Consider the following 19,369-nt stretch of genomic DNA (forward strand, 5'->3'; position numbering starts at 1 on the left):
ACGTATCAATCAAGTCAGCGAGCCTGACCACGCGTTCCCGTTAGTCGCCTCTAACGACAAGTATGGATTACTGAAGATCAGCTCTAACCCGGATCTTCACGGGGTCTTGAGTCTATGAAGAGTGACACATACACTATGAATCTAAATATGAAACAGAGGAGACATTGTCACTGGTCTGGTCTATTAATGGATAAAACAATGGAAAAAGTTTGTTTCCCTACCTCCAGCAAATAAAAGTATATTGAAAAATGTTACTCATACAAAATGTGATTCTGAAATATATTATCATGCTGGTTTCTTTCTAAGGATTTCAAGTGATTGTGGTTAAGCAAATGACCGGAAAGCGTTACTATGTCAAGTCGTGGAACAACCATCTATGACATTAGGTGAAAAATGTGAAACCTGCATAATATATGAATTTGCTCAACCCTGTTGAAAGTCGAAATCGTCTAAGGCGCCACCAGATCGAGTTATGTCCCTTGATTTTGTCAGTCGGGTTCATATTTACACGCAAAGAACTTATATAAGCACAACGTGTATTCTTGCAATGATATGTTTTCAGCACGTACATAAAACGTCTCCCTGTAACATCGCTGGTAAAACCTTGGATGCTTTCTTACCCGCATGATCCATTGACTCCATGATCAGATTCCATACTGATTTTATTTTGATAACTGCTCATTTTGAAAACCCACTGATATCATACAAAACCAAATCTGTACAAGTACGGCCTTGGAATGCTTGATGTTGACTTTATTGGTAAATGCGTGTCTTACACCATTCAAAGTCAAAACCGAGTGTAACCTCCATGTTACTGTAATGCAGCAAGCACTGTCATCCTCATGCCCCCTGCAAACCTCCTGATCCTGGGCCAGGTTATGTACAGGGTGATCCCTCGTTGCACGCGACGACCATTCATGTCCCAGATATGCTCCAAAGGGCTAGGAATTGGCTCATTCAATCGTGAGAATGTCAGTCGGTGCTTAACTAAGTTCTTTGTGCATAACTCCCCTAAGAGTTATGTTACATAGGCCTTTTTATAAGACGGCATGGCGAGATACAGTTAGACATTGTTCAAAGTTTGAACCACTCTCACTCGTAACTTGTATTTCAGGAAAATGACATCCAGTATTCATCGCCCTGACCGAATAGCTTCTGTATACACACTGCCGTCCTATGAAGAACTGGTCAGATACTCGGAAAACCAACCAACCTACCACCAGACCTTCGGGGCAATTCATCTGGAACGGACCGTTACTGTTCGAGCTTCACCACGCGTGATTATATATTGCATCACATAGGCAACATATGTTATATTTGGGATTACACTTTCTCAGTAAAGTACAGATTCTAGTACTTTGGTTGGTTTAGATCCCATTTGGGATTCGAACCCACATCACTAGAGTCAGGCAACTTATCGCCAGTACACAAAGTTAGCTGTGGAAGTCGCAGTGGCTGAGTGGGTTAAGGGGCCGACTGAGAGTGTAGATTCGATAAGTGGAATTTTGAGGACCAAACAAAACAGTCTGTAGTAGGTTGCTGTCTTTTCTATGGGTCAAAGTTTTCGAGGGGTAAGGCAACAATATCAAATCGCTGCACACGTACAATCATACCTCCCATTGAGAAGCGAGAAAATAACCTTAAACTATGTTTATTTTCTGAACAGTCAGTTCATCATCACCCTTGAACATCCGGGTTAGAGTTGATCTTCAGTAACACAAGAGCTGTCGTAAGAGGCTCGCTGGCTGGGTTGACACATGGCATTGTATCCCAGTGGTGGATCGATGCTCATGTTGTTGATCCCTGGATTATCTGGTCCAGACCCGATCATTTACAGGCCGCCGCAATATAGTTGCAAAATTGCTGAGTGCATTACACTAAGCTCACTCACTCTGTCATCGGGTCAGTTCAGAAGGGATCAGGTTAGTCTAAGCTGTTGTCCCTGAAATAACGTTATCTTACTGAAAAACAGATCTACAAAAGGTATAATAACGATACCAAAAAGTTCAAGAACAATTCTTACTTTGCTGACCTAGATCAACCAATCGACCAACGTGTCCTGTCACTCCTGACTTGAGTATATTGTATTTTCTCTAGGCGACAGACTTGGGTTCCACACGGTGTAACATATGTCTACCTTAGGGTTTCCTTTATTTTCTTTCGTAAATATTTTCTATATCGATCGTTTCCCTGTATTGATTTGTTCTGGAACGTTTTTCTGTCCCTGTATTGACATAATTATCAACGTGTTGATTAATCATGAAATCGTTAATACGTTCTATAGTATTGCCAATAAATAAATCATTTTAGTTATACATCTATTCATGAGTGAAATGAGGGGAAATTACCTGATAAAATATTGTTAAACTGGAGGCCAATGTCCTTTAGAGCGAGATAATATACTGAAGTACAAAAGACAGTAAACACCTGCCAAGAAACGACGTAAACATTTTGAAAACTGTTTTCATAGAATAGTGTAGGCTGGACGAGTAACACGAGGTACTTGTAAGTCCGCAACATGGTACGGCATGTGGTGTTCTGTCAACACGGGATGAAGTAAAAACGGACCCCAGCGAAAAAGGCCAAAAAAATCGGTCGTCAAACCACTTTCATCTATTGTCTACAGTATGTCTATGTCTGGCGGCATGTACTTTACAACCTGAGTGGGTTACTTCGTTTGTAAGAACGAAACATTTTGCAATATAGATATAATTGTGAATTCTTATACATTTTGAATATTATAGTTATTATGAGTGAAATATTTGCACTCTTCATTTATTGACCGTTTTTTCTTGGCACAGGGGCCGTTTTCTCTATGTTCGGAGGCCGTTCTCTCAATCGCGGTGGCCGTTTTCTCGATATTTTAGAGTCCGTTTGACATATGTCATCGTGTCCCAGTTGTGTAAATAGATGTTCAAGCTGTTGACCACTGGATTGTCTGATCCAGAATCAATTATTTACTGGCTGCCTCCATGTGGATGGAACACTATTGAATGCGGCATAAAACAACAAGCAACTACCTTAGTTCGAAGAGTTTAATCGCAAATATGCTTCAGATACTAAGACGATTGTTAGTAGACATCAGACTAGCTATTCTCGGAACGTTCGTAGCGCTACGAACTTCTTAAACTCATTCTTAACACATTGGCTACGATCAAGGTTAAGAATTCTTAGGGCTACGAACGTTTCGAGAACAAGGGCCCAGCTGTGTAGCATTGGAAAAGAAGGCGACACAAGGCCTTCTGTTCGGTCTCCTTCTGTTCGGTATAGGATAACTTACATAGGGGAAAATAACAGTCGTCCCGCAAAAAAGGTACAGATTTTGACAAAATGATTCGATGTCTGGATATTTAGAAAAAAGTTAATAAAATGACGGTACGAAAACCGAAAATACCAAAACTTTGGATTGCATTTGGGAACCGAAGGCAAAATACCAGACGTGTTCATCTAATACCGTATTATACCGTTTTATTCCTACTGAAATGCCAACCCGCAGTTTTCCACACTGACAGCACTGATCAACCCAGTATAACTGACTCGAGCCACAAGCGATGGTCAGACCCGGTGACGCGAGTGGTGCGTTTCTGATGCAATGACCTCTATTTTCAGAACCCATTAAATCGGCCACGAGTCCTCCGAGAAGACTGGCACAGGAAAGTATACCGCTCTCTCTGTCCGATCGTGTGCTGTGCTATGGTAATAGTGGCTGGATTCGTCATTTACAAGTTAGTTCAGTAGATGTCTTCAGGGAGTTACGTCCCATAGGAGGATGAAACGCGACGCTTGCCGTCGACAGAGGGCAGTATTAAGCATGGGGAAGAGGAGGAATATGCAAAAGGATGCGTCTTTTGATGGATACAAGGATTTATTCCATACACTCTGAAATACTCAAACTTTGAACAAGTGGGGTAATTTCAAAATATGCTGCGGCGCATTTGTGACGAAATATATTGCAAAATGTTCTGTTTCCTATCCTTTTTCACCTGTACCAGATGTGTTTTCATGTGAACCATTGACCTGTCTTTGCGTGTGTTTGTGACTTGTCGTTACATGCGTGTAAAAGCGATTTAGAAAGACATTGCAACGAGGAAGGTGTAATTATAGACTCTAATTTTAGCAGAGATTTCATGTACCCTCTCAGGCTCTAACAGAATATATTAAATGACTGGTCCCTGAGGGATGTACGTGACGTGGTACACATACCATGAATTCACAACGCCTTAAAAAGTGAAACCTGAAATTCTCATTGGGATCCAGGGTCAAGCTGACCCGTTACACAAACAAGTGATACACAAGTGTATTTGTGTTTAGTTTGAAAACAGTTTCCGAAACCAGTAGAAAAATGAAGATGAATGTGTTGTGCTTTAAATGTGTTAAAAGCAACTTTCAATGGAAGTGTACCCACTAGGTTGAGTAAATCTTCTACAACTACACCTACATCTACATATCTACACCTACACCTACACCTACACTTACACCTACACCTACACCTACACCTACACCTACACCTACACTTACACCTACACCTACACCTACACCTACACCTACACCTACACCTACACCTACACTTACACCTACACCTACACCTACACTTACATCTACACCTACACCTACACCTACACCTACACCTACACCTATATCTACACCTATATCTACACCTACACCTACACCTACACCTACACCTACACCTACACTTACACCTACACCTACACCTACACCTACACCTACACCTACACCTACACCTACACCTACACTTACACCTACACCTACACCTACACTTACATCTACATCTACACCTACACCTACACCTACACCTACACCTACACCTATATCTACACCTACACCTACACCTATATCTACACCTACACCTACACCTACACCTACACCTACACCTACACCTATATCTACACCTACACCTACACCTATATCTACACCTACACCTACGCCTACACCTACACCTACACCTACACCTATATCTACACCTACACCTACACCTACACCTACACCTACACCTACACTTACACCTACACCTACGCCTACACCTATATCTACACCTACACCTACACCTACACCTACACCTACACCTACACCTACACTTACACCTACACCTACACCTACACCTATATCTACACCTACACCTACACCTACACCTACACCTACACCTACACCTACACCTACACTTACACCTACATCTACACCTACACCTACACCTACACCTACACCTACACCTACACCTACACCTACACCTACACCAAAACCTAAACCTACTGGATTAACAAGGCATCATGACACGTGAAGATCCGTGATTTGGTGGTCAGGTGTGAAATACTATCCCAGTGTACGATAAAGTTAATTACTGCATTGCCTGGTCCAAACTGGACCATTTACAGAACGTCGTAATACAGCTTAAAATTACTTTGTCCGGCGCTCAGCAACAAACAAACAGATAAGGTGTCATTGTATGCCCAGGTGTCTTTGCTTTATAAAAGCTGGTGCAACACATGACTTTAAATGTAAACGCCGAGCTGTGTAAGCGAGACTGTTTTCCGACCTGGGTATCTTTCCGAGGATCCTGAGATAAAGATTGTAACTTGTTATCATTGTTCGGGCCTTGAGCCTTGAGTAGTATAGTTCAGTGTGACACGTTAATAACTCTCTCGTCAGTCTAAGTATTCATATTTATGTTTACATCTGAGGCACACCAATTAGCTGTGCTGAGTTCATTTGATCACTCGACAAAACTTGGACGGTAAATTCGAATTCGGGTATTGAAATTCTTGAGATTCCAGTCCAGCTATACATATATATAAGATACTGATATATTTTATTGGGGGTGTAAGATAATCTAGTAAATGACATGCAGTTAGAGAAATTGTCTCCTTTTTCGTTCACACCTTAAATTCACACCTGTGTGGAATGTGTATATGAATATGTATGTAGGCATATATGACCTCCATACATAATAAGGATGTGATGAAGTGGTTTGTTTCTCGGTTCGTCTATACGAGGGGCGGTGGGGAAGCCTAATGGTTAAAGCGTTTGCTCGTCACGCTGAAGACCCGGGTTCGATTCCCCACATGGGTACAATATATGAAGCCCATTTCTGGTGTTACTTGCTGTTATATTGCAGGAATATTGCTAAAACCATACTCACTCACTAGGATCGTCAATACCATATATTCCTGGCTGTAGATTTCACCAAATGGTCACTGGTCACAATGGTCAATGGTCACCGTCTGAGACTGACATCACTTCAGACTTTATCCCACATGACCCTCACACCGTGGTGTAAATGTAAGCAGCATTGGAACTAGCTTACCCAGTTCACACTGAACCTTGTCCATTTGTGACATATACAGTCATAACAAACACGCACCTGTCATTTAACACAATCAGTTAGCAACACAATAAAGTAACTAATCGGAGTTAAAACAGTGTTTCGAGTTTTTTTTGTGTGTTTTTTCCCAGAGAGTGGACATGCGTGTTTTTGAACCAAGATGGTATGTTTTCACGTAAATCCTGAGAAATTAGTCTTGGGTCATTGACAGCATCAATATCAGAAGCTAGTTCGCTACATTTTCAGTGACAAAGCATGCATTATAGCTCACTATAAACCTAAAGCATGTGACGTTGCCACAGTGATACTCATGACCTGTGACTGTGTACTGTATCAGATACCAAACGAAATATACATAGGAAACAAGTAGTTTCTGAAATAATAACAGTATTAGGGCAATATCAGCCCAAAAGTATTGGCTGACCTGGCCAACAAACCAACATTCCTTCTGTACATATATGACAAGTAGTTTCTGAAATAATCACACAACACGGATCTTCTCCCTGAAATAATAACACGACGCGGATCTTCTCCCTGAAATAATAACACGACGCGGATCTTCTCCTGTGCCGTGTTATTATTTCAGGGAGAAGATCCGTGTTGTGTGATTATTTCAGAAACTACTTGTCATATATGTACAGAAGGAATGTTGGTTTGTTGGCCAGGTCAGCCAATACTTTTGGGCTGATATTGCCCTAATACTGGTTTATCAAAAATGGATGCTTTTGAGCACACGCACGTACGCACTCAGCGCTCGAAATGATCGCCAACCCAGGGACTCAGCGCCGGTTGTTATTGTCTCGGGCCTATAGTTTCAAATATCTGCAGTCTCTTGTCGCCTTCAGTATATTATCTGTCTCTTTTTCAACTGTAAATACGTTGTTGCACGTGCATTACGGGAAAGAGAAACAGAGCAAATGAATGTCACACAATACTGTCACTTTGGAAAGCTCAACTCCTGCGCTTGCGATCGTTAAAAAAATTAAAAGGCTACTGAAACGCATAGTATGCCGAGGCTAACGTCTGCACAACGTCATGAGGCCATTGGGATGGTCAATGACAAGTGGCTACACGAGAGGAATCGCTTTAATTGGAGGTGGTTTCGTGATGATTTGGGATGGAAAAACAGAACGCCGAAGAACTCCTTTGGTGATTATTCAGGGCAGCTAACTGGTGGGGGCTACAGGGATCGACCTGTGGCAATTCCTTTTTCTTCAACGTCATGGCCTCGGGTTAACATTCCAACAGGACAATGCCCGCTCTCATACGGCAAGGGTTGCTATGGATTTCTTGCAAAACCACAACGTTGACTTACTGTCTTTCCCTGCAAATTCACCCGATCTCTCCCCGATAGAGCATGTTTGGAACGAGATGGATCGACGTCTACGCCTTCTTCTGGCGTGACATCCCACAAGCCTTCCTTGCACGTTTGATAGACTCTATGCGTCGCCTGTGCACCGTTGTTCTCAATGCCAATGGTGGATATACCCGTTATTGACCTTGTGGCATAGTCGTTTGACCCATCCCGCTTGTGGACTCGTGACCTCATTGTGATTGGCTTTCAGTTGAAATTCTCCCGACTTGTTATGATCTCTTGATCCCTCTATTAAAGTTCATATGTACCTTTGACATTGTTGTCGTACTTATCAACAGGTGTAATAGCTTGACAATGCACAGTTGCACATATGTCTTTAGTATATATGACCCGCCGAAATATACTGTGTGAATATCACTCCCTCAATCCCTCCCTCCCTCCCTCCCTCACTCACTCACTCACTCACTCACTCACTCACTGCTTTTATGTTTACCAGGTCAAGCGTGTTTCATCTAGAAGTGCGTTAGCCTCGCTTCTTTACATAATAGATGTAAATGACACACGAGACACATGTCATTGTCCGCAGACCTAGACACAGTTAGGAAACAAAGCTTACTGATCAATGATCATGCCGTAAAGATGTCATTATTTATAAGCCTTTGAGAAGGAGTTACGGTTGCAGGATTCTAAAAACATTGTTCCTTGTGTTACTATCGACCAGTTTGATAACAATACTTTTTTAAAATCCTAGCAACCGACCGTCCAGATAAGAGCAGTTATGTGGGGTTATATTGTAATCAATATGAGAGAGCTGCTAATTATAGCAACAGCATAAACAAATCAATTATAATATGGATGCTATTACTCATCAACTAACGAAATAGGATTGTGTGTTCAACAAGTCTGTCTTGAATTAATTGCTATCATTATAACGCAAATACTTGAAGACAATAGATGTCTTACATTGTGATGCACAGATACATGTGCATACAAGTATAAACTGTTCACTGGGCATGGAGTTGTGGAAGGCAAGGTGTTTTGGTTTCAACATATACAACATAAATTATTTGTAGCGATAACAGATAACCGACGGAAACATTTCACCCCGTCAAATAAAAATGCCACATATCCACTGAATAAAAGATACTTGATTCCTAAGTGACACTGCAAAAAATCCAGATCACCCTATAAATAGACAGCATTACAAAATGTGTACATAACACGACGCCTGTTCACGGTAGCTGATCACACGTGACTCGCGAGACTGGGTATAAGCACAATAGCGACAACCGCACGCTCCAGATAAATCCATAAGTATTGACTCGTCCGCTGGCTGAAGGCGACTCGCCACACCTGTGACTGGCATCTGTGTTGTCCCCGGTAGTTGTGACGATATACACCGTCACAGACATCGACGTAGACGCATGTTGACGAGGCATCGAAATGCAGGAACCAATGCTGAAAAGATAAGGACGGATGATATCCCCGCGTCGTACCCCTACTGATAGACGGAAGTGACTCGTTCTATAGGTGGTGAGTTCGTGCGTCACATGTTCTCTTTCGTGACTTGCAATAATCAACAGTACCAACTATTCTTATCCTAACGTAAATAACATCTTACGAAACGTGACGACGAATATATTGTCAGAATTCTGGAGTTTAATGATGCAAAACACCTGCTTTGTATTACCTTGCCTGCGATATTTTGTGTATAACACCCAGTTGCTGTGACCTTGTTTCAACGGATTTGACCTTATATCAACAGATTAAAAGCTGTTTCCACACGCACAGATCAAATTCTACCATTTTGCATCACGTATTCAGATCCATGATGTGTTTCATATCCAGTACTGACCTACTTACCGGTATTGACAAGATCTGTCACTGTTTTGACGAATGTCGTTCATGAACTGCAGACCCAGTTAATGTTACAAGTTACTGAGTTACAATTTATAACACGTGGCACATCTGTTAAACCACGTTGAGCAGTGGAATACAACGTATATTCCTTGGAAAATACGAGAGATAATCCATGTTCCGGGCGCATTTCCTAATGGATAATTGTAGGTATAGAAAAAGTATTTCTCTTTGGAGGTTTGTGTTGGTTTAAAATTTTAGAGTTTACATAAATTTGTAGTTCGTACTTGCTTATATTTTGAAAATAATTTCATTTCTTATCATGGCTAGTGAAGCGATAATCTTACACAGAGAGACACAGAACGTTCGTTCTTTCCTTTATTAAGTTGGAGGTGGTGTAGCCTAGTAGTTACAGCGGTCACTCGTCAGGCCGAAGACCCGGGTTCGATTCCCCGTATGGGTACCATGTATGAAGCCCATTTCTGTTGTCACCTGCCGTGATATAGCTTGTTTATCGGTAAAAGCGGCGCAAAACTATACTATCTCACTCACTGTTGTTGATCCTGTATAGGGTACCCGGCATGCTTACAAGACTGTGAGTCAGTTCGTTGATGCTTGACCTGCTGTGACTAACTGTATGATTTATGATGTTCTTGAAGACATAAATGGAACACCTTCAGTTACATTATATTGCCGCATGCAATGCCTGAACGAGTCAACGTGATATCAGATTGTAGCTTATCTATACAATTGTGAAACATGCGTGTCACAGATATGGAAGTTTCATTTGATTTTGCGTCGTGTGTTGGTGTCCCTTGTAACATTTGGCGTGTACATTGTCATAAATCGTTAAAGGTTCTATGAAATGTAATGTGTTGACATGATAGATAACACCTGTTGTTGTATATCGGCTCAATAATCATTTAGGAACAGAGTGAGTGAGTGAGTGAGTGAAATGCGCATACGCGAGTATCCCAATGGAATAGTTTAGCATTATCACGACTCGCCACATTTTGGAGGTTTGGAGGAATGCGTCCGTGCGTGTGTGCGTGTGTGCGTGTGTGCGTGTGTGCGTACGTGCGTGCGTACGTGCGTGCGTGTGAGAGAGTGAAACGGTATTCTTGTACAATCAGTTTCCCACTCGCGCTCGGAAGTTTCACAACGTATGCACCTGGCATCCTTATTACTGTAAGTGGCCTTGATCAATCAATCCGTCAGTCAACAAGCGTGACTGGCTGTGCAGCATCTAAACACAATCACGCATTCTCAAGGTGTTCATCTTTATCTGTGACATGCTATGGCATTTATGCCACGTCGTCTCTCACATAACCCACATGTGTTTACACAATGCATGTCTACAGACAGAATGTATTTACATGATGTAGTTACAAACGTTTCAGATCTGTAACAAGGTCAAAACATGCAGTTGTTTGAAAGGATCAATGTTTACTACCATTTGTATTGATTCATATCATTCTGATAACATGCATAATGATCGATTGCCTGTTACTCTACTCTGGTAGCTTTATTTTGCTGACGCATGCCGTCGTACCACGGTTACGTCGCTCGAAGCTCATGATATCAATCATTGTTTTGTCGATCCAGATTCAAGTGTGTACAGACAGAGTCAGAATATTGCAGAGTGCGACGTTAAACAACAAACATGTAAACAGAGACTATTACACGGTGTATGTTCTGATAGGACTTGGCGTTCACATTAAGAAGTAACCTTGCATATTTCACCAGGAAACAATGTCTGAACAACACATCAACGACACAAATCATATTTCACCGGGAAACAATGTCTGAACAACACATCAACGACACAAATCATATTTCACCGGGAAACAATGTCTGAACAACACATCAACGACACAAATCATATTTCACCGGGAAACAATGTCTGAACAACACATCAACGACACAAATCATATTTCACCAGGAAACAATGTCTGAACAACACATCAACGACACAAATCATATTTCACCGGGAAACAATGTCTGAACAACACATCAACGACACAAATCATATTTCACCAGGAAACAATGTCTGAACAACACATCAACGACACAAATCATATTTCACCGGGAAACAATGTCTGAACAACACATCAACGACACAAATCATATTTCACCAGGAAACAATGTCTGAACAACACATCAACGACACAAATCATATTTCACCGGGAAACAATGTCTGAACAACACATCAACGACACAAATCATATTTCACAGTTCACCTGAAAGCATTTCACATAAAACGATTACGGCAAAATCATTTTCATATCCATAAAAATCATTGTTAATGAATCATTATTTTATAATTATAATAACAAGTTTTCGCGAAAATGTTATCCTGCCTCCCTTGTGCCATATGCATCCTTCATTGACAAAAGCAAAGGCTTGACTGTTGTTCACCTGAAACATGTCTGGAATGTATGGTACAAAAGTCAAAATAGGGAATTGCATCGGATATGATTCTTGTCACTAAGTCCTCACGTTTAGAAACGCCTTTATATCTGCCATATACTGTTTTGAAAGCTTAACCGATGCTTTCAATGTAGCCGTCATTGTACAAATTCAATGGCACTCTTTTGAAATCTTGATGCAAAAACGTTTGATGCTCTGTTGCATCCCAAGAGCTGTGAAAATCCTGGGACTGTCGGAATACTGCTCGACATTAAAGACCAATTATTGTCATCGTTTTTGTTACGAGGAAACTTGAGGTAGGCATTTTGTCAGTCTGCATCTTGAGGCACAGATCTAAAATACGAAACAAGAAGTTGCCTCACTGATGTCTCCTATTTCGAGTTCCGGTAGTTGGTTAAATCTGTGGAAGGGAACTGGCTTTTTGATTGTTATCGAAAGACAACAGGTCTTAGATAAAGTTCTTATTACCATGGTTTGGTTGTGCTAACCGCAGAAATTAGGACTCATATGCATGACGAAACAGGCCCGAGACGTAGGGTTTGGAACACAATTATAGGCTGCTGGAAAATTTAGCTCTTGTCTCAACGTTTCAACCCCTAATTTCACGTAGCTTTTATCAACGACTTAAAACGTCGATCATGTACATGTTGTTTTCTCAGTAAACCTGCAGTGACATTTGAAGAAAGCCCTTCCTTGACCGTGCTGTAAGCCCATCCTTGACAGTGTTGTAAGCCCTTTCTTGACAGTGCTGTAAGCCCTTCCTGGACAGTGCTGTAAGCCCTTTCTTGACAGCGCTGTAAGCCCTTCCTGGACAGTGATGTAAGCCCTTTCTTGACAGCGCTGTAAGCCCATCTTTGACAGTGCTGTAAGCCCTTCCTTGACAGTGATGTAAGCCCTTCCTGGACAGCGCTGTAAGCCCATCTTGGACAGTGCTGTAAGCCCTTTCTTGACAGTGATGTAAGCCCTTCCTGGACAGCGCTGTAAGCCCTTCCTGGACAGTGCTGTTAGCCCTTCCTGGACAGTGTTGTAAGCCCTTTCTTGACAGCGCTGTAAGCCCATCCTTGACAGTGATGTAAGCCCTTCCTGGACAGTGCTGTAAGCCCATCTTTGACAGTGCTGTAAGCCCTTCCTTGACAGTGTTGTAAGCCCATCCTGGACAGTGCTGCAAGCCCATCTTTGACAGTGCTGTTAGCCCTTCCTGGACAGTGCTGTAAGCCCTTCCTGGACAGTGCTGTAAGCCCTTCCTGGACAGCGCTGTAAGCCCATCTTTGACAGTGCTGTAAGCCCTTTCTTGACAGTGCTGTAAGCCCTTCCTGGACAGCGCTGTAAGCCCATCTTTGACAGTGCTGTAAGCCCTTCCTGGACAGTGCTGTAAGCCCTTCCTGGACAGTGCTGTAAGCCCACCATTGACAGTGCTGTAAGCCCATCTTTGACAGTACTGTAAGCCTATCCGTGACAGTGCTAATGGTTATGGTCAAAGTCTGACTCAGTGATTTGGTGGCACATTTGTTGGACCCAGTCTTATATCGTCTTGTGCGGACCTCTATGGAGCACATGTCCACAAAAGAGGAATGAACATGTTCTATGGGTTCAGGGTCAAGCCAGTAGATATTGCATGTTGAATTTTTTTGTTACCTGTAACTCATACCAAGTGCTTTGATCAAACAATCAACATAGTAAAGGCCCTGCGCAGTATCCAATAAAATGTCTCTTCACATATAGATCCGGGTTCAGCAACCAATGCTTGTCCCCATCCGTGAAGATCCGGGTTAAGATCTTGCCTTGAGAAGCGACTAACGGGCTGACTCACCAAACTTTACCATCGTATCCCAATTGCGTAGATCGATGCTCATGATGTTTGATCACTGGATTATTTGGTTCACATTGGATTATTTACGGTCCGGTGCCATGTAGTTGGAATAATGCTGAGTACGGTTTTAAACAGCAATAAACATATAATTTCACTTTGTACGCCAGATAGAGTCGGTCCCGGAAGGTAATTGAATCTAGCTGATATATTATCTGGCGTTGACGTCTACTATTTATGACATGGTGGTAATCTGTTCACGCTATGAACACACTCACTCTCACTGTTTCAGAAAATGACCTCAGACACCCCAACCTCCGATCTCCCTTCACCGCAGGTTTTCACCATCTTCACGTTACCTTCGTATGAAGACGCTGTCAAGAGTTCTGGCGAACCTCCTACATATGAACAGTCCTTGTCGGATCCCAGAGTTGATCATCTAGAACATAATTTCACCTCTCCTCTTCCCCCTAACGTGGTGGTGCCCACGTATCCGGCGGTGAGACCATTAACCGATGCTTTGACGTGCACTGCAAACCTCGAGAAACAAACCCCATGCAAGCTGCACTGCAGTCCCAGCTCTGATGATCTTGGCCCCCTATAGCGTTTTCCACAATTGGATTTTGGCATCATACGAGGGTTCACCTACAAAACAAATCAGGGCCGTACCACACTTTCCTTTGTAATTTGGCACTATTCACGTTAAAAGAGTGTTATATCAATACTTTGGTGCACAGAAAGCGAAAAATGCAATCTTTAAGAAAATTTCGAGGGTGAGCTGCTCTTAGCCACCCCGGTCTCCCTACGACTCTGAAAAAGAGGCAAATGCAAATTTTACTACACATACTCAGTCAACCGCAAGCAAATTGCTTTTGCCATGTTCCAGCCTCACGATCCCCATTTTGTTTGACATTATGTTATTATATCTTGGTCGCGTCCCATTGGCCATTAGGCCATTTGTAGGACTGAAACGATCACCTTATATTTAGGCCATTTGTAGGACTGAAGCAAAAATCTTAACTTTAGGCCATTTGTAGGACTGAAACGATTACCTTATATTTAGGCCACTTGTAGGACTGAAACGATTGCCTTATATTTAGGCCACTTGTAGGACTGAAACGATTGCCTTATATTTAGGCCACTTGTAGGACTGAAACGATTGCCTTATATTTAGGCCATTTGTAGGACTGAAACAAAAATCTTACCTTTAGGCCATTTGTAAGACTGAAACAAAAATCTTAACTTTGTAGGACTGAAACAAAAATCTTAACTTTAGGCCATTTGTAGGACTGAAACGATCACCTTATGTTTAGGCCATTTGTAGGACTGAAACAAAAATCTTACCTTTAGGCCATTTGTAAGACTGAAACAAAAATCTTAACTTTGTAGGACTGAAACGATCACATTATATTTAGGCCATATGTAGGACTGAAACAATAATCCTATCCTTATTTGTTGGGCAAAAAACGATAAGCTTAAATACAATTATAATCAATATATTTAATTTATTAACATTGTATGGATGAAAAAAGAGCTTTAGGTCACACTGTCGCTTTTGAGGTACCAAAACGTAGTAGCAAGGGGAAAAAAAAGCTGCAGTCACTCTTTAACTGTTCAAATTTAGATGCTGCAAACATAATTATATACTATGAGTTTTAGTTACTGAAGCCTTACTTTTCATTTCCCAGAATCAAACCAGACCTCGACCGTACCACCAAAATGACTGTCGACGCAGATTCTACCGTTCGCTATGCTGGGTCATTGCTGGGGCAGTGATTTTGTTGCTTGGTTACATAATATATATAGGAATATGGAGGAATATAAACACCCAAACGAAAACGTGACACATGACTACAACCACGCCATAATGCATGTGACCTGTGACAATACGGATGCTCATTCTTGCTGTCATTTTCATTGGGAAACTCTCTGCAGAAGTCCGCGCTTCGAATGGTCTACAAAACTGCCTTTACGTACACGCAATTACATGGATGTTGACTGGGACACTTTCTGCAGAAGTCTAAGCTTCAGATTTGTTCACAAAAACGCCTTTAATTTCAAGCAGTCGCATCGATTCTGATTGGGAGACTCCGGCAATACCGCCTTTAAGTTAAAACAATGTCCGTTCTTTGAGCGCCTTGCGGCTTAGGTATTTTAATGTCTGTATCTTATTTCTGAACATCTAACTTTATAGAAGTAAGTCCAGACCAAGTCTTCATAGATGGAATAATTAAAAGAAGACTATAGTAACACTTTTGTGCAAGACCTATGCGTTTGGATAAATAACTTGTGCCAAATCTGATTGTCAGTAATTGTCAGTAACTAACCATGTCGGGAGGTCCGTAAATAAGCGACCAGACAATCAAGTAAACTACGTTTAAAAGGAACAGACGGACAATTCGAACTCGATTTGGGGCACTTGTACTTCTTTGTCGAACTACGGCGATAACAAACTAATGTCAACGCTCTCTCTGAGTTAGTTCGTTAAAACTTCTGTTTACCGTATTTATATCAACAAGTCGCCCATGCATCAATAATTTAGCAGGACTGACCGCCGAATTTTTTCTCATAGCCTCTTATGGGTTTCTGAAGACAAATTCTAATAGGGCGTTTACGGTAGAATGACTAACTGTAATATCATTTAATGTAAAGGTTACAGACAAGCGGATTTTTGGTTAGTACAAGGTAGTTACCAAGGACTTCCACTTGACCAAACCGTAGTTTCACTTTAAGAATCCAGTTTCGTGGTCAGTTGCAGTCTGGAGCTGAATTAGTGTTTGTGAAACCAGATTGAACTGGATTGAACTAAATGTCGATCCTTCAACATGGTATACCAGACGTGTGAAGTGGACTGTGAATAAGAAGACGCCATAGTGAAGTTGACACAAGCCATAGGATTGATTGTGTTGAATATCTGGCAACTATACTTCCGTGAATCCTTTAAGCCTGGAAACAATGGAACGAATTCGTGAGGTTTCTACGGAAGGATATTGAAGTGAAACTGACAGTGTGTTTGTACGTGTTGTTTTTTTCTTCAAGCTTTTTTGGAAACACTTTTAGTGAAACAACCTCGTTGAGCCTGAAGTGTCTTGTTAACCAAACATGACGACGAGGGCTACAGGAGTTGCCTCCCCTGTGTGGGAAGCTGCCCTTGACCTCAAGTGTGTACGGACCCAGATGTGCCATAAATCAAATCAGTTGAAATACATCCTTGTTTCAACCAGGATACATGTACACTACGCTGAGACATAGAGACGTTGTTTATTGCTATTTACGTTACCCGTGATATTACACAGTGCTGTATCTTTCAGTTGCTGCTTTGGAGGGCTGCATGCGTTGCTTCCGTGTTTTATTCAATGGAAATCCATCAAACCTTTGCAGGTTGTTGTACGTTAAGTGCACTCTAAGCTTAGTATTTGTCACAGTTCACGGAACAGTGCGTATATCATTTAACTATTCGTATTTGTCTAACGGTGGGTGTTAAATATAAGGTCATGCATATTTTAAACATAAACGCGTCCGAAACACGCACACGCACACGCACACGCACACGCACACGCACACGCACACGCATTAGCGGACTCAGCAGCTTTCTTGTTTTGTGTATTTATACTCAGAAACTATCATAGTCAAACAAAATTAATCAACTGACAAATTTCTAATAGATAAATCTTCGCAGATCGATATTTTAACATGAACCGTAGTACTGGAGTTTTTACCATTATGAAATTATATATACCAGTTGTTATTTTTTAGTACTGACGTAATAATACACACACTTCTGTCAAAACACGGTGTGTTTACACATGAATATTTATATAACATAATCAGAAAAAAACATGACATCAAAACGAACGGCGCTTAATGATAAACGTATTAATACGATTGAACCAAATTTACAATTTATAGAGTGTGCCATGATTCAGCATAACGGTTTTAGTGACATCAATGAACGTCGAACAAAATTTTACACCAATATTTGTCCAGGGTTTCCATAAAAAATACTACACTCTCTCAAATCGCAGTAATATTATTTTCATGTACGAAATCGTATTTTCACACGGCCAGGTATATCAAATGCGACGGAGTGAGTGAGTATGGTTTATTCACAATATCATGGTGGGATTCAACGGAAACGGACTTCTCACATTGTACCCATCGTGGGGGAATGGAACCCTGGTCTTCGGTTTGACGAGTCAACGCTTTAACCACTTGGCTACCCCACCGCCCCTCAAATATGACAGACGAAAATACATGTATTATTTCATTGTATTAAGCTGCATGGCTGTATGTTTGTTCTGTTATAATGATAGTCATCATGTATCGTTCTTTCTTCAAGAGGAACTTGAGGTAGCCTGGAGGTTAAAGCGTTCGCTCGTCTCATCGAAGACCCGGATTTGATTACCCGCAAGGTCTCAGAGAGCAAATTTTAGTGTCCCGTCATGATATTTCTAGAATATGGCTAAATGACATACTCACTCACTTACTCACCCCAATGTTGATGTAATGGTGATATTTATGGTGATATTTATGGAGAATTGATTGAAATGAAAAATCTCCCCATGAAAATGTATATTTGTTTGCACAATGATCATAGTTTATTTTGTCTCACATTTTCAAAATCTTTGATATTATGTTTACACCCCTGCCGTATAATTATTGATGAAAGTGAAGTGATATTGTACATGCGGATGTCAGTGTCTTACTTGTATGAAGGCGATGTTGATTGTTTGTATTCTTTGTGAACATATGTTGATGCAGCAAGGGGATCATGAATACAATCATCATAATCATACCTATATAACGATTATGTTATGCATATTTTTGTTGCATGTCCTTTTGTAAGTCCCGATCTTTATATTTCAGTTATTTGTTATTTATATCTTGTACTAATAAAACTAATGACAAAATTGATTAGAAAAGTACTAAGTCTTGAATCATCTACCCATAGGATCAATACGGTAAAATGTTATCACCGGGAATAGCTGCCAACAGCTGATGCGGCAATGAATAATATTCACTCGTTCATGGTAAACTGCCTGCAAGAGGACCTGCATTTTATGAGTGAGTGAGTTTAGCGTTATGCCGTTTTAGCAATATTCTGGCAGCATCACGACATCAACTCTAAAAATAGAATCCACACACTGTATCCATGTGGGGAATCGAACCCTGGTCGTCGGCGGGACGTGCGAGTGTGTGAGTTGAAGTTTACGCCCGCACTCAGCAATGTGCAATGTGTCTGGCCCAGACAATCCAGTGATCAACAACAGACGCATCGATCTGCGCAGTTGGGAAACCGATGACATGTGTCAACCAAGTCAGCGAGCCTGATCACCCGATCTCGTTAGTCGCTTCTTACGACAAGTATAGTCGCTTCTTACGACAAGTATAGTCGCCTCTTATCTAGCATGTGTTGTTGAAGGCCTATTCTACCCCGGGACCTTCACGGGTCCGTGACGTGTGAACGCTTTAACCACAAGCGTACAGCCTAGTGAAATTGATTGAGCACCGTACACACGCAATACGTAACCCGAGGCACATAAAGAAATCATGACTGTGTGGAAAACGAACCGCGAAATTAAAAAAACCCCATGAAAATAAACCCAAAGCCAAACAACATATT

General features: G+C 41.4%; 1 long non-coding RNA gene across 1 annotated transcript; it reads left to right on the forward strand.

Moving 5' to 3' along the window:
* Positions 1-8,896: 8,896 nt before the first annotated feature.
* On the forward strand, positions 8,897-18,660 carry LOC137258902 (uncharacterized). The gene is made up of 3 exons (XR_010954664.1): positions 8,897-9,185; positions 14,039-14,245; positions 15,435-18,660. It is a non-coding gene; the product is annotated as an uncharacterized lncRNA (long non-coding RNA).
* The last annotated feature ends 709 nt before the right edge of the window (positions 18,661-19,369 follow it).

The sequence above is a fragment of the Haliotis asinina genome, chromosome 12 (assembly GCF_037392515.1).
Source record: "Haliotis asinina isolate JCU_RB_2024 chromosome 12, JCU_Hal_asi_v2, whole genome shotgun sequence".
Taxonomy (NCBI): domain Eukaryota; kingdom Metazoa; phylum Mollusca; class Gastropoda; order Lepetellida; family Haliotidae; genus Haliotis; species Haliotis asinina.